This window comes from Argiope bruennichi, chromosome 8, assembly GCF_947563725.1.
Source record: "Argiope bruennichi chromosome 8, qqArgBrue1.1, whole genome shotgun sequence".
In the NCBI taxonomy this organism is placed as follows: Eukaryota; Metazoa; Arthropoda; class Arachnida; order Araneae; family Araneidae; genus Argiope; species Argiope bruennichi.
The window spans coordinates 126,662,188-126,674,763 of NC_079158.1; the positions used below are offsets into that span (position 1 = coordinate 126,662,188).

Genomic DNA, 12,576 nt, shown 5'->3' on the forward strand with positions numbered 1-12,576 from the left:
TAACGTTGCGATATTCTTCTATTGCCATTGGTTCGAAGCCTCGGTAGCGCAGTAGGTAGCGCGTCAGTCGCGTAATCCTTTCAATAGAGCTATCTGAAGGTCGTGAGATCTATCCTCACCCGGTGCAACGTCTCTTTTTGAGAAAGTTGTTACTTGTTTTGTTAACGTTGCGATATTCTTCTATTGACCTGGGTTCAAAGCCTCGGTAGCGCAGTAGGCAGCGCGTCAGTCTCAAAACCCTCTCAAAGGAGCTATCTGGAGGTGGTGAGTTCGATCCTCACCCGGGTCAACGTTATTTTATGAAAACGCTTTTTCTTTTTTTGTTAAAGTTGCGATATTCATCTATTGCCATTGTTTCGAAGCCTCTGTAGCGCAGTAGGCAGCGCGTCGGAATCATTATCATCTCAATAGAGCTATTTGAAGTTCGTGAGTTCGATCCTCACTCGTGGCTACGTTATTTTTTAAAAAGTTGTTACTCGTTTTGTTAACGTTGCGATATTCTTCTATTGCCATTTGTTCGAAGCCTCGGTAGCGCAGTAGGCAGCGCGTAAGTCGCATAATCCTCTCAATAGAGCTATCTGAAGAGCGTGAGTTCAATCCTCACCCAGGGCAACGCATCTTTTTGAGAAATTTGTTACTTGTTTTGTTAACGTTGCGATATGCTTCTATTGACCTGGGTTCAAAGCCTCGGTAGCGCAGTAGGCAGCTCGACAGTCTCATAATCCTCTCAATGCAGCTATCTGGAGGACAAGAGTTCGATCCTCACCCGGGGCAACGTTTCTTTTTAAGAAAGTTGTTACTTGTTTTGTTAACGTTGCGATATTGTTCAATTGCCATTGTTTCGAAGCCTCGGTAGCACAGTAGGCAGCGCGTCAATCTCATACTTCTATCTATAGAGCTATCTGAAGGTCGTGAGTTCGATCCTCACCCGGGGCAACGGTTTCTTTTTGAGAAAGTTGTTACTTGTTTTGTTAACGTTGCCATATTCTTCTATTGCCATTGGTTCGAAGCCTCGGTAGCGCAGTATGCAGCGCGTCAGTCTCATAATCCTCTCAATAGAGCTATCGGAAGGTCGTGAGTTCAATCCTCACCCAGGGCAACGTTTCTTATTGAGAAAGTTGTTACTTGTTTTGTTAACGTTGCGATATTCTTCAATTGCCATTTGTTCAAAGCCTCGGTAGCGCAGCAGGCATCGCGTCAGTCTCATAATTCTAACAATAGAGCTATCTGGAGGTCGTGAGTTCGATCCTCACCCGGGTTAACGTTATTTTATGAAAAAGCTTTTTCTTTTTTTGTTAAAGTTGCGATATTCATCTATTGCCATTGTTTCGAAGCCTTTGTAGCGCAGTATGCAGCGCGTCGGAATCATTATCATCTCAATAGAGCTAATTGAAGTTCGTGAGTTCGATCCTCACTCGTGGCTACGTTATTTTTTTAAACAGTTGTTACTCGTTTTGTTAACGTTGCGATATTCTTCTATTGCCATCTGTTCGAAGCCTCGGTAGCGCAGTAGGCAGCGCGTAAGTCGCATAATCCTCTCAATAGCGCTATCTGAAGGTCGTGAGATCGGTCCTCACTCGTGGCTACGTTATTTTTTTAAAAAGTTGTTACTTGTTTTGTTAACGTTGCGATATTCTTCTATTGCCATTGGTTCGAAGCCTCGGTAGCGCAGTAGGCAGCGCGTCAGTCTCAAAACCCTCTCAAAGGAGCTATCTGGAGGTCGTGAGTTCGATCCTCACCCGGGGCAACGTTTCTTTTTGAAAAAGTTGTTACTTGTTTTGTTAACGTTGCGATATTCTTCTATTGCCATTGGTTCGAAGCCTCGGTAGCGCAGTAGGTAGCGCGTCAGTCGCGTAATCCTTTCAATAGAGCTATCTGAAGGTCGTGAGATCTATCCTCACCCGGTGCAACGTCTCTTTTTGAGAAAGTTGTTACTTGTTTTGTTAACGTTGCGATATTCTTCTATTGACCTGGGCTCAAAGCCTCGGTAGCGTAGTAGGTAGCGCGACAGTCTCATAATTCTAACAATAGAGCTATCTGAAATTCGTGAGTTCGATCCTCACAAGGGTTAACGTTTTTATGAAAAAGCCTTTTCTTTTTTTGTTAAAGTTGCGATATTCATCTATTGACATTGGTTCGAAGCCTCGGTAGCGCAGTAGGCAGCACGTCAGTCGCATAAATTCTCTCAATAGCGCTATCTGAAGGTCGTGAGATCGGTCCTCACCCGGGGCAACGTTTCGTTTTGAGAAAGTTGTTACTTGTTTTGTTAACGTTGCGATATTCTTCTATTGACCTGGGTTCAAAGCCTCGGTAGCGCAGTAGGCCGCGCGACAGTCTCATAATCCTCTCAATGCAGCTATCTGGAGGTCGTGAGTTCGATCCTCACCCGGGGCAACGTTCCTTTTTGAGAAAGTTGTTACTTGTTTTGTTAACGTTGCCATATTCTTCTATTGCCATTGGTTCGAAGCCTCGGTAGCGCAGTAGGCAACGCGTCAGTCTCATAATCCTCTCAATAGAGCTACCTGAAGGTCGTGAGTTCAATCCTCACCCAGGGCAACGTTTCTTTTTGAGAAAGTTGTTACTTGTTTTGTTAACGTTGCCATATCCTTCTATTGCCTTGGTTCGAAGCCTCGGTAGCGCAGTAGGCAACGCGTCAGTCTCATAATCCTCTCAATAGAGCTACCTGAAGGTCGTGAGTTCGATCCTCACCCAGGGCAACGTTTCTTTTTGAGAAAGTTGTTACTTGTTTTGTTAACGTTGCCATATCCTTCTATTGCCATTGGTTCGAAGCCTCGGTAGCGCAGTAGGCAACGCTTCAGTCTCATAATCCTCTCAATAGAGCTACCTGAAGGTCGTGAGTTCAATCCTCACCCAGGGCAACGTTTCTTTTTGAGAAAGTTGTTACTTGTTTTGTTAACGTTGCCATATCCTTCTATTGCCATTGGTTCGAAGCCTCTGTAGCGCAGTAGGCAACGCGTCAGTCTCATAATCCTCTCAATAGAGCTACCTGAAGGTCGTGAGTTCGATCCTCACCCAGGGCAACGTTTCTTTTTGAGAAAGTTGTTATTTGTTTTGTTAACGTTGCGATATTCTTCTATTGCCATTTTTTCGAAACCTCGGTAGCGCAGTAGGCAGCGCGTCCCTCTCATAATCCTCTCAATAGAGCTATCTGAAAGTCGTGAGTTCGATCCTCACCCGTTGCAACGTTTATTTTTGAGAAAGTAGTTACTTGTTTTTTTAACGTTGAGATATTCTTCTATTGCCATGGGTTCAAAGACTCGGTAGCGCAGTAGGCAGCGCGTCAGTCTCATAATTCTAACAATAGAGCTATCTCAATTTCGTGAGTTCGATCCTCACCCGGGTTAACGTTATTTTATGAAAAAGCCTTTTCTTTTTTTGTTAATGTTGCGATATTCATCTATTGACATTGGTTCGAAGCCTCGGTAGCGCAGTAGGCAGCACGTCAGTCGCATAATCCTCTCAATAGCGCTATCTGAAGGTCGTGAGATCGGTCCTCACCCGGGGCAACGTTTCGTTTTGAGAAAGTTGTTACTTGTTTTGTTAACGTTGCGATATTCTTCTATTGACCTGGGTTCAAAGCCTCGGTAGCGCAGTAGGCCGCGCGACAGTCTCATAATCCTCTCAATGCAGCTATCTGGAGGTCGTGAGTTCGATCCTCACCCGGGGCTACGTTCCTTTTTGAGAAAGTTGTTACTTGTTTTGTTAACGTTGCCATATTCTTCTATTGCCATTGGTTCGAAGCCTCGGTAGCGCAGTAGGCAGCGCGTCAGTCTCATAATCCTCTCAATAGAGCTACCTGAAGGTCGTGAGTTCAATCCTCACCCAGGGCAACGTTTCTTTTTGAGAAAGTTGTTACTTGTTTTGTTAACGTTGCGATATTCTTCTATTGCCATTTTTTCGAAACCTCGGTAGCGCAGTAGGCAGCGCGTCCCTCTCATAATCCTCTCAATAGAGCTATCTGAAAGTCGTGAGTTCGATCCTCACCCGTTGCAACGTTTATTTTTGGGAAAGTAGTTACTTGTTTTGTTAACGTTGAGATATTCTTCTATTGCCATGGGTTCAAAGACTCGGTAGCGCAGTAGGCAGCGCGTCAGTCTCATAATTCTAACAATAGAGCTATCTGAAATTCGTGAGTTCGATCCTCACCCGGGTTAACGTTATTTTATGAAAAAGCCTTTTCTTTTTTTGTTAATGTTGCGATATTCATCTATTGACATTGGTTCGAAGCCTCGGTAGCGCAGTAGGCAGCACGTCAGTCACATAATCCTCTCAATAGCGCTATCTGAAGGTCGTGAGATCGGTACTCACCCGGGGCAACGTTTCGTTTTGAGAAAGTTGTTACTTGTTTTGTTAACGTTGCGATATTCTTCTATTGACCTGGGTTCAAAGCCTCGGTAGCGCAGTAGGCAGCGCGACAGTCTCATAACCCTCTCAATGCAGCTATCTGGAGGTCGTGAGTTCGATCCTCACCCGGGGCAACGTTCCTTTTTGAGAATGTTGTTACTTGTTTTGTTAACGTTGCCATATTCTTCTATTGCCATTGGTTCGAAGCCTCGGTAGCGAAGCAGGCATCGCGTCAGTCTCATAATTCTAACAATAGAGCTATCTGGAGGTCGTGAGTTCGATCCTCACCCGGATTAACGTTATTTTATGAAAAAGCTTTTTCTTTTTTTGTTAAAGTTGCGATATTCTTCTATTGCCATTGGTTCGAAGCCTCGGTAGCGCAGTAGGCAGTGCGTCGGAATCATTATCATCTCAATAGAGCTATTTGAAGTTCGTTAGTTCGATCCTCACCCGGGGAAACGTTTCTTTTTAAGAAAGTTGTTACTTGTTTTGTTAACGTTGCGATATTCTTCTATTGCCATTGGTTCGAAGCCTCGGTAGAGCAGTAGGCAGCGCGTCAGTCTCATAATCCTCTCTATAGAGCTATCTGACGGTCGTGAGTTCGCTCCTCACCCGGGGCAACATTCCTTTTTGAGAAAGTTGTTACTTGTTTTGTTAACGTTGCGATATTCTTCTATTGCCATTGGTTCGAAGCCTCGGTAGCGCAGTAGGCAGCGCGTCAGTCTCATACTCCTCTCTATAGAGCTATTTGAAGGTCGTGAGTTCGATCCTCACCCGGGGCAACGGTTTCTTTTTGAGAAAGTTGTTACTTGTTTTGTTAACGTTGCGATATTCTTCTATTGCATTTGGTTCGAAGCCTCGGTAGCGCAGTAGGCAGCGCGTCAGTCTCAAAATCCTCTCTAAGGAGCTATCTGGAGGTCGTGAGTTCGATCCTCACCCGGGGCAACGTTTCTTTTTGAAAATGTTGTTACTTGTTTTGTTAACGTTGCGATATTCTTCTATTGCCATTGGTTCGAAGCCTCGGTAGCGCAGTAGGTAGCGCGTCAGTCGCGTAATCCTTTCAATAGAGCTATCTGAAAGTCGTGAGATCGATCCTCACCCGGGGCAACGTTTCTTTTTGAGAAAGTTGTTACTTGTTTTGTTAACGTTGCGATATTCTTCTATTGCCATTGGTTCGAAGCCTCGGTAGCGCAGTAGGTAGCGCGTCAGTCGCGTAATCCTTTCAATAGAGCTATCTGAAGGTCGTGAGTTCGAACCTCACCCGGGGCAACGTTCCTTTGTGAGAAAGTTGTTACTTGTTTTGTTAACGTTGCCATATTCTTCTATTGCCATTGGGTCGAAGCCTCGGTAGCGCAGTAGGCAGCGCGTCAGTCTCATAATCCTCTCAATAGAGCTATCTGAAGGTCTTGAGTTCAATCCTCACCCAGGGAAACGTTTCTTTTTGAGAAAGTTGTTACTTGTTTTGTTAACGTTGCGATATTCTTCAATTGCCATTGGTTCAAAGCCTCGGTAGCGCAGCAGGCATCGCGTCAGTCTCATAATTCTAACAATAGAGCTATCTGGAGGTCGTGAGTTCGATCCTCACCCGGATTAACGTTATTTTATGAAAAAGCTTTTTCTTTTTTTGTTAAAGTTGCGATATTCATCTATTGCCATTGTTTCGAAGCCTTTGTAGCGCAGTATGCAGCGCGTCGGAATCATTATCATCTCAATAGAGCTAATTGAAGTTCGTGAGTTCGATCCTCACTCGTGGCTACGTTATTTTTTTAAACAGTTGTTACTCGTTTTGTTAACGTTGCGATATTCTTCTATTGCCATCTGTTCGAAGCCTCGGTAGCGCAGTAGGCAGCGCGTAAGTCGCATAATCCTCTCAATAGCGCTATCTGAAGGTCGTGAGATCGGTCCTCACTCGTGGCTACGTTATTTTTTTAAAAAGTTGTTACTTGTTTTGTTAACGTTGCGATATTCTTCTATTGCCATTGGTTCGAAGCCTCGGTAGCGCAGTAGGCAGCGCGTCAGTCTCAAAACCCTCTCAAAGGAGCTATCTGGAGGTCGTGAGTTCGATCCTCACCCGGGGCAACGTTTCTTTTTGAAAAAGTTGTTACTTGTTTTGTTAACGTTGCGATATTCTTCTATTGCCATTGGTTCGAAGCCTCGGTAGCGCAGTAGGTAGCGCGTCAGTCGCGTAATCCTTTCAATAGAGCTATCTGAAGGTCGTGAGATCTATCCTCACCCGGTGCAACGTCTCTTTTTGAGAAAGTTGTTACTTGTTTTGTTAACGTTGCGATATTCTTCTATTGACCTGGGCTCAAAGCCTCGGTAGCGCAGTAGGTAGCGCGACAGTCTCATAATTCTAACAATAGAGCTATCTGAAATTCGTGAGTTCGATCCTCACAAGGGTTAACGTTTTTATGAAAACGCCTTTTCTTTTTTTGTTAAAGTTGCGATATTCATCTATTGACATTGGTTCGAAGCCTCGGTAGCGCAGTAGGCAGCACGTCAGTCGCATAATCCTCTCAATAGCGCTATCTGAAGGTCGTGAGATCGGTCCTCACCCGGGGCAACGTTTCGTTTTGAGAAAGTTGTTACTTGTTTTGTTAACGTTGCGATATTCTTCTATTGACCTGGGTTCAAAGCCTCGGTAGCGCAGTAGGCCGCGCGACAGTCTCATAATCCTCTCAATGCAGCTATCTGGAGGTCGTGAGTTCGATCCTCACCCGGGGCAACGTTCCTTTTTGAGAAAGTTGTTACTTGTTTTGTTAACGTTGCCATATCCTTCTATTGCCATTGGTTCGAAGCCTCAGTAGCGCAGTAGGCAACGCGTCAGTCTCATAATCCTCTCAATAGAGCTACCTGAAGGTCGTGAGTTCAATCCTCACCCAGGGCAACGTTTCTTTTTGAGAAAGTTGTTACTTGTTTTGTTAACGTTGCCATATCCTTCTATTGCCATTGGTTCGAAGCCTCGGTAGCGCAGTAGGCAACGCGTCAGTCTCATAATCCTCTCAATAGAGCTACCTGAAGGTCGTGAGTTCGATCCTCACCCAGGGCAACGTTTCTTTTTGAGAAAGTTGTTACTTGTTTTGTTAACGTTGCCATATCCTTCTATTGCCATTGGTTCGAAGCCTCGGTAGCGCAGTAGGCAACGCTTCAGTCTCATAATCCTCTCAATAGAGCTACCTGAAGGTCGTGAGTTCAATCCTCACCCAGGGCAACGTTTCTTTTTGAGAAAGTTGTTACTTGTTTTGTTAACGTTGCCATATCCTTCTATTGCCATTGGTTCGAAGCCTCTGTAGCGCAGTAGGCAACGCGTCAGTCTCATAATCCTCTCAATAGAGCTACCTGAAGGTCGTGAGTTCGATCATCACCCAGGGCAACGTTTCTTTTTGAGAAAGTTGTTACTTGTTTTGTTAACGTTGCGATATTCTTCTATTGCCATTTTTTCGAAACCTCGGTAGCGCAGTAGGCAGCGCGTCCCTCTCATAATCCTCTCAATAGAGCTATCTGAAAGTCGTGAGTTCGATCCTCACCCGTTGCAACGTTTATTTTTGAGAAAGTAGTTACTTGTTTTTTTAACGTTGAGATATTCTTCTATTGCCATGGGTTCAAAGACTCGGTAGCGCAGTAGGCAGCGCGTCAGTCTCATAATTCTAACAATAGAGCTATCTCAATTTCGTGAGTTCGATCCTCACCCGGGTTAACGTTATTTTATGAAAAAGCCTTTTCTTTTTTTGTTAATGTTGCGATATTCATCTATTGACATTGGTTCGAAGCCTCGGTAGCGCAGTAGGCAGCACGTCAGTCGCATAATCCTCTCAATAGCGCTATCTGAAGGTCGTGAGATCGGTCCTCACCCGGGGCAACGTTTCGTTTTGAGAAAGTTGTTACTTGTTTTGTTAACGTTGCGATATTCTTCTATTGACCTGGGTTCAAAGCCTCGGTAGCGCAGTAGGCCGCGCGACAGTCTCATAATCCTCTCAATGCAGCTATCTGGAGGTCGTGAGTTCGATCCTCACCCGGGGCAACGTTCCTTTTTGAGAAAATTGTTACTTGTTTTGTTAACGTTGCCATATTCTTCTATTGCCATTGGTTCGAAGCCTCGGTAGCGCAGTAGGCAGCGCGTAAGTCTCATAATCCTCTCAATAGAGCTACCTGAAGGTCGTGAGTTCAATCCTCACCCAGGGCAACGTTTCTTTTTGAGAAAGTTGTTACTTGTTTTGTTAACGTTGCGATATTCTTCTATTGCCATTTTTTCGAAACCTCGGTAGCGCAGTAGGCAGCGCGTCCCTCTCATAATCCTCTCAATAGAGCTATCTGAAAGTCGTGAGTTCGATCCTCACCCGTTGCAACGTTTATTTTTGGGAAAGTAGTTACTTGTTTTGTTAACGTTGAGATATTCTTCTATTGCCATGGGTTCAAAGACTCGGTAGCGCAGTAGGCAGCGCGTCAGTCTCATAATTCTAACAATAGAGCTATCTGAAATTCGTGAGTTCGATCCTCACCCGGGTTAACGTTATTTTATGAAAAAGCCTTTTCTTTTTTTGTTAATGTTGCGATATTCATCTATTGACATTGGTTCGAAGCCTCGGTAGCGCAGTAGGCAGCACGTCAGTCACATAATCCTCTCAATAGCGCTATCTGAAGGTCGTGAGATCGGTACTCACCCGGGGCAACGTTTCGTTTTGAGAAAGTTGTTACTTGTTTTGTTAACGTTGCGATATTCTTCTATTGACCTGGGTTCAAAGCCTCGGTAGCGCAGTAGGCAGCGCGACAGTCTCATAATCCTCTCAATGCAGCTATCTGGAGGTCGTGAGTTCGATCCTCACCCGGGGCAACGTTCCTTTTTGAGAATGTTGTTACTTGTTTTGTTAACGTTGCCATATTCTTCTATTGCCATTGGTTCGAAGCCTCGGTAGCGAAGCAGGCATCGCGTCAGTCTCATAATTCTAACAATAGAGCTATCTGGAGGTCGTGAGTTCGATCCTCACCCGGATTAACGTTATTTTATGAAAAAGCTTTTTCTTTTTTTGTTAAAGTTGCGATATTCTTCTATTGCCATTGGTTCGAAGTCTCGGTAGCGCAGTAGGCAGTGCGTCGGAATCATTATCATCTCAATAGAGCTATTTGAAGTTCGTTAGTTCGATCCTCACTCGTGGCTACGTTATTTTTTTAAAAAGTTGTTACTTGTTTTGTTAACGTTGCGATATTCTTCTATTGCCATTGGTTCGAAGCCTCGGTAGCGCAGTAGGCAGCGCGTCAGTCTCATAATCTTCTCAATAGTGCTATCTGAAAGTCGTGAGTTCGATCCTCACCCGGGGAAACGTTTCTTTTTGAGAAAGTTGTTACTTGTTTTGTTAACGTTGCGATATTCTTCTATTGCCATTGGTTCGAAGCCTCGGTAGAGCAGTAGGCAGCGCGTCAGTCTCATAATCCTCTCTATAGAGCTATCTGACGGTCGTGAGTTCGCTCCTCACCCGGGGCAACATTCCTTTTTGAGAAAGTTGTTACTTGTTTTGTTAACGTTGCGATATTCTTCTATTGCCATTGGTTCGAAGCCTCGGTAGCGCAGTAGGCAGCGCGTCAGTCTCATACTCCTCTCTATAGAGCTATTTGAAGGTCGTGAGTTCGATCCTCACCCGGGGCAACGGTTTCTTTTTGAGAAAGTTGTTACTTGTTTTGTTAACGTTGCGATATTCTTCTATTGCATTTGGTTCGAAGCCTCGGTAGCGCAGTAGGCAGCGCGTCAGTCTCAAAATCCTCTCTAAGGAGCTATCTGGAGGTCGTGAGTTCGATCCTCACCCGGGGCAACGTTTCTTTTTGAAAATGTTGTTACTTGTTTTGTTAACGTTGCGATATTCTTCTATTGCCATTGGTTCGAAGCCTCGGTAGCGCAGTAGGTAGCGCGTCAGTCGCGTAATCCTTTCAATAGAGCTATCTGAAAGTCGTGAGATCGATCCTCACCCGGGGCAACGTTTCTTTTTGAGAAAGTTGTTACTTGTTTTGTTAACGTTGCGATATTCTTCTATTGCCATTGGTTCGAAGCCTCGGTAGCGCAGTAGGTAGCGCGTCAGTCGCGTAATCCTTTCAATAGAGCTATCTGAAGGTCGTGAGTTCGAACCTCACCCGGGGCAACGTTCCTTTTTGAGAAAGTTGTTACTTGTTTTGTTAACGTTGCCATATTCTTCTATTGCCATTGGGTCGAAGCCTCGGTAGCGCAGTAGGCAGCGCGTCAGTCTCATAATCCTCTCAATAGAGCTATCTGAAGGTCTTGAGTTCAATCCTCACCCAGGGCAACGTTTCTTTTTGAGAAAGTTGTTACTTGTTTTGTTAACGTTGCGATATTCTTCAATTGCCATTGGTTCAAAGCCTCGGTAGCGCAGCAGGCATCGCGTCAGTCTCATAATTCTAACAATAGAGCTATCTGGAGGTCGTGAGTTCGATCCTCACTCGTGGCTACGTTATTTTTTTAAAAAGTTGTTACTTGTTTTGTTAACGTTGCGATATTCTTCTATTGCCATTGGTTCGAAGCCTCGGTAGCGCAGTAGGCAGCGCGTCAGTCTCATAATCTTCTCAAGAGAGCTATCTGAAAGTCGTGAGTTCGATCCTCACCCGGGGAAACGTTTCTTTTTGAGAAAGTTGTTACTTGTTTTATTAACGTTGCGATATTCTTCTATTGCCATTGGTTCGAAGCCTCGGTAGAGCAGTAGGCAGCGCGTCAGTCTCATAATCCTCTCTATAGAGCTATCTGACGGTCGTGAGTTCGCTCCTCACCCGGGGCAACATTTCTTTTTGAGAAAGTTGTTACTTGTTTTGTTAACGTTGCGATATTCTTCTATTGCCATTGGTTCGAAGCCTCGGTAGCGCAGTAGGCAGCGCGTCAGTCTCATACTCCTCTCTATAGAGCTATTTGAAGGTCGTGAGTTCGATCCTCACCCGGGGCAACGGTTTCTTTTTGAGAAAGTTGTTACTTGTTTTGTTAACGTTGCGATATTCTTCTATTGCATTTGGTTCGAAGCCTCGGTAGCGCAGTAGGCAGCGCGTCAGTCTCAAAATCCTCTCTAAGGAGCTATCTGGAGGTCGTGAGTTCGATCCTCACCCGGGGCAACATTTCTTTTTGAAAAAGTTGTTACTTGTTTTGTTACGTTGCGATATTCTTCTATTGCCATTGGTTCGAAGCCTCGGTAGCGCAGTAGGTAGCGCGTCAGTCTCATAATCCTCTCTATAGAGCTATCTGACGGTCGTGAGTTCGCTCCTCACCCGGGGCAGCATTTCTTTTTGAGAAAGTTGTTACTTGTTTTGTTAACGTTGCGATATTCTTCTATTGCCATTGGTTCGAAGCCTCGGTAGCGCAGTAGGCAGCGCGTCAGTCTCATAATCTTCTCAAGAGAGCTATCTGAAAGTCGTGAGTTCGATCCTCACCCGGGGAAACGTTTGTTTTTGAGAAAGTTGTTACTTGTTTTATTAACGTTGCGATATTCTTCTATTGCCATTGGTTCGAAGCCTCGGTAGAGCAGTAGGCAGCGCGTCAGTCTCATAATCCTCTCTATAGAGCTATCTGACGGTCGTGAGTTCGCTCCTCACCCGGGGCAACATTTCTTTTTGAGAAAGTTGTTACTTGTTTTGTTAACGTTGCGATATTCTTCTATTGCCATTGGTTCGAAGCCTCGGTAGCGCAGTAGGCAGCGCGTCAGTCTCATACTCCTCTCTATAGAGCTATTTGAAGGTCGTGAGTTCGATCCTCACCCGGGGCAACGGTTTCTTTTTGAGAAAGTTGTTACTTGTTTTGTTAACGTTGCGATATTCTTCTATTGCATTTGGTTCGAAGCCTCGGTAGCGCAGTAGGCAGCGCGTCAGTCTCAAAATCCTCTCTAAGGAGCTATCTGGAGGTCGTGAGTTCGATCCTCACCCGGGGCAACATTTCTTTTTGAAAAAGTTGTTACTTGTTTTGTTAACGTTGCGATATTCTTCTATTGCATTTGGTTCGAAGCCTCGGTAGCGCAGTAGGCAGCGCGTCAGTCTCAAAATCCTCTCTAAGGAGCTATCTGGAGGTCGTGAGTTCGATCCTCACCCGGGGCAACATTTCTTTTTGAAAAAGTTGTTACTTGTTTTGTTACGTTGCGATATTCTTCTATTGCCATTGGTTCGAAGCCTCGGTAGCGCAGTAGGTAGCGCGTCAGTCTCATAATCCTCTCTATAGAGCTATCTGACGGTCGT

The 12,576-nt window shown here is 44.8% G+C and overlaps 17 non-coding genes across 17 annotated transcripts; all 17 read left to right on the plus strand.

Moving 5' to 3' along the window:
- The first annotated feature begins 1,657 nt into the window (after positions 1-1,657).
- Positions 1,658-1,747, plus strand: Trnal-caa (transfer RNA leucine (anticodon CAA)). The gene is given in 2 exon segments: positions 1,658-1,694; positions 1,712-1,747. It is a non-coding gene; the product is annotated as a tRNA-Leu (tRNA).
- Positions 1,748-4,409: 2,662 nt separating this feature from the next.
- Trnam-cau (transfer RNA methionine (anticodon CAU)) lies at positions 4,410-4,499 on the plus strand. Its single transcript is given in 2 exon segments — positions 4,410-4,446; positions 4,464-4,499. It is a non-coding gene; the product is annotated as a tRNA-Met (tRNA).
- A 558-nt stretch (positions 4,500-5,057) lies between these two features.
- On the plus strand, positions 5,058-5,147 carry Trnam-cau (transfer RNA methionine (anticodon CAU)). The gene is given in 2 exon segments: positions 5,058-5,094; positions 5,112-5,147. It is a non-coding gene; the product is annotated as a tRNA-Met (tRNA).
- Positions 5,148-5,220: 73 nt separating this feature from the next.
- On the plus strand, positions 5,221-5,310 carry Trnal-caa (transfer RNA leucine (anticodon CAA)). Its single transcript is given in 2 exon segments — positions 5,221-5,257; positions 5,275-5,310. It is a non-coding gene; the product is annotated as a tRNA-Leu (tRNA).
- A 72-nt stretch (positions 5,311-5,382) lies between these two features.
- Positions 5,383-5,472, plus strand: Trnat-cgu (transfer RNA threonine (anticodon CGU)). The gene is given in 2 exon segments: positions 5,383-5,419; positions 5,437-5,472. It is a non-coding gene; the product is annotated as a tRNA-Thr (tRNA).
- Positions 5,473-5,544: 72 nt separating this feature from the next.
- Positions 5,545-5,634, plus strand: Trnat-cgu (transfer RNA threonine (anticodon CGU)). Its single transcript is given in 2 exon segments — positions 5,545-5,581; positions 5,599-5,634. It is a non-coding gene; the product is annotated as a tRNA-Thr (tRNA).
- Positions 5,635-6,354: 720 nt separating this feature from the next.
- On the plus strand, positions 6,355-6,444 carry Trnal-caa (transfer RNA leucine (anticodon CAA)). The gene is given in 2 exon segments: positions 6,355-6,391; positions 6,409-6,444. It is a non-coding gene; the product is annotated as a tRNA-Leu (tRNA).
- A 2,662-nt stretch (positions 6,445-9,106) lies between these two features.
- Trnam-cau (transfer RNA methionine (anticodon CAU)) lies at positions 9,107-9,196 on the plus strand. Its single transcript is given in 2 exon segments — positions 9,107-9,143; positions 9,161-9,196. It is a non-coding gene; the product is annotated as a tRNA-Met (tRNA).
- A 720-nt stretch (positions 9,197-9,916) lies between these two features.
- On the plus strand, positions 9,917-10,006 carry Trnam-cau (transfer RNA methionine (anticodon CAU)). Its single transcript is given in 2 exon segments — positions 9,917-9,953; positions 9,971-10,006. It is a non-coding gene; the product is annotated as a tRNA-Met (tRNA).
- A 73-nt stretch (positions 10,007-10,079) lies between these two features.
- On the plus strand, positions 10,080-10,169 carry Trnal-caa (transfer RNA leucine (anticodon CAA)). The gene is given in 2 exon segments: positions 10,080-10,116; positions 10,134-10,169. It is a non-coding gene; the product is annotated as a tRNA-Leu (tRNA).
- Positions 10,170-10,241: 72 nt separating this feature from the next.
- Positions 10,242-10,331, plus strand: Trnat-cgu (transfer RNA threonine (anticodon CGU)). The gene is given in 2 exon segments: positions 10,242-10,278; positions 10,296-10,331. It is a non-coding gene; the product is annotated as a tRNA-Thr (tRNA).
- A 72-nt stretch (positions 10,332-10,403) lies between these two features.
- Trnat-cgu (transfer RNA threonine (anticodon CGU)) lies at positions 10,404-10,493 on the plus strand. The gene is given in 2 exon segments: positions 10,404-10,440; positions 10,458-10,493. It is a non-coding gene; the product is annotated as a tRNA-Thr (tRNA).
- Positions 10,494-11,213: 720 nt separating this feature from the next.
- On the plus strand, positions 11,214-11,303 carry Trnam-cau (transfer RNA methionine (anticodon CAU)). The gene is given in 2 exon segments: positions 11,214-11,250; positions 11,268-11,303. It is a non-coding gene; the product is annotated as a tRNA-Met (tRNA).
- Positions 11,304-11,376: 73 nt separating this feature from the next.
- Positions 11,377-11,466, plus strand: Trnal-caa (transfer RNA leucine (anticodon CAA)). The gene is given in 2 exon segments: positions 11,377-11,413; positions 11,431-11,466. It is a non-coding gene; the product is annotated as a tRNA-Leu (tRNA).
- A 557-nt stretch (positions 11,467-12,023) lies between these two features.
- Positions 12,024-12,113, plus strand: Trnam-cau (transfer RNA methionine (anticodon CAU)). The gene is given in 2 exon segments: positions 12,024-12,060; positions 12,078-12,113. It is a non-coding gene; the product is annotated as a tRNA-Met (tRNA).
- A 73-nt stretch (positions 12,114-12,186) lies between these two features.
- On the plus strand, positions 12,187-12,276 carry Trnal-caa (transfer RNA leucine (anticodon CAA)). Its single transcript is given in 2 exon segments — positions 12,187-12,223; positions 12,241-12,276. It is a non-coding gene; the product is annotated as a tRNA-Leu (tRNA).
- Positions 12,277-12,348: 72 nt separating this feature from the next.
- Trnal-caa (transfer RNA leucine (anticodon CAA)) lies at positions 12,349-12,438 on the plus strand. Its single transcript is given in 2 exon segments — positions 12,349-12,385; positions 12,403-12,438. It is a non-coding gene; the product is annotated as a tRNA-Leu (tRNA).
- The last annotated feature ends 138 nt before the right edge of the window (positions 12,439-12,576 follow it).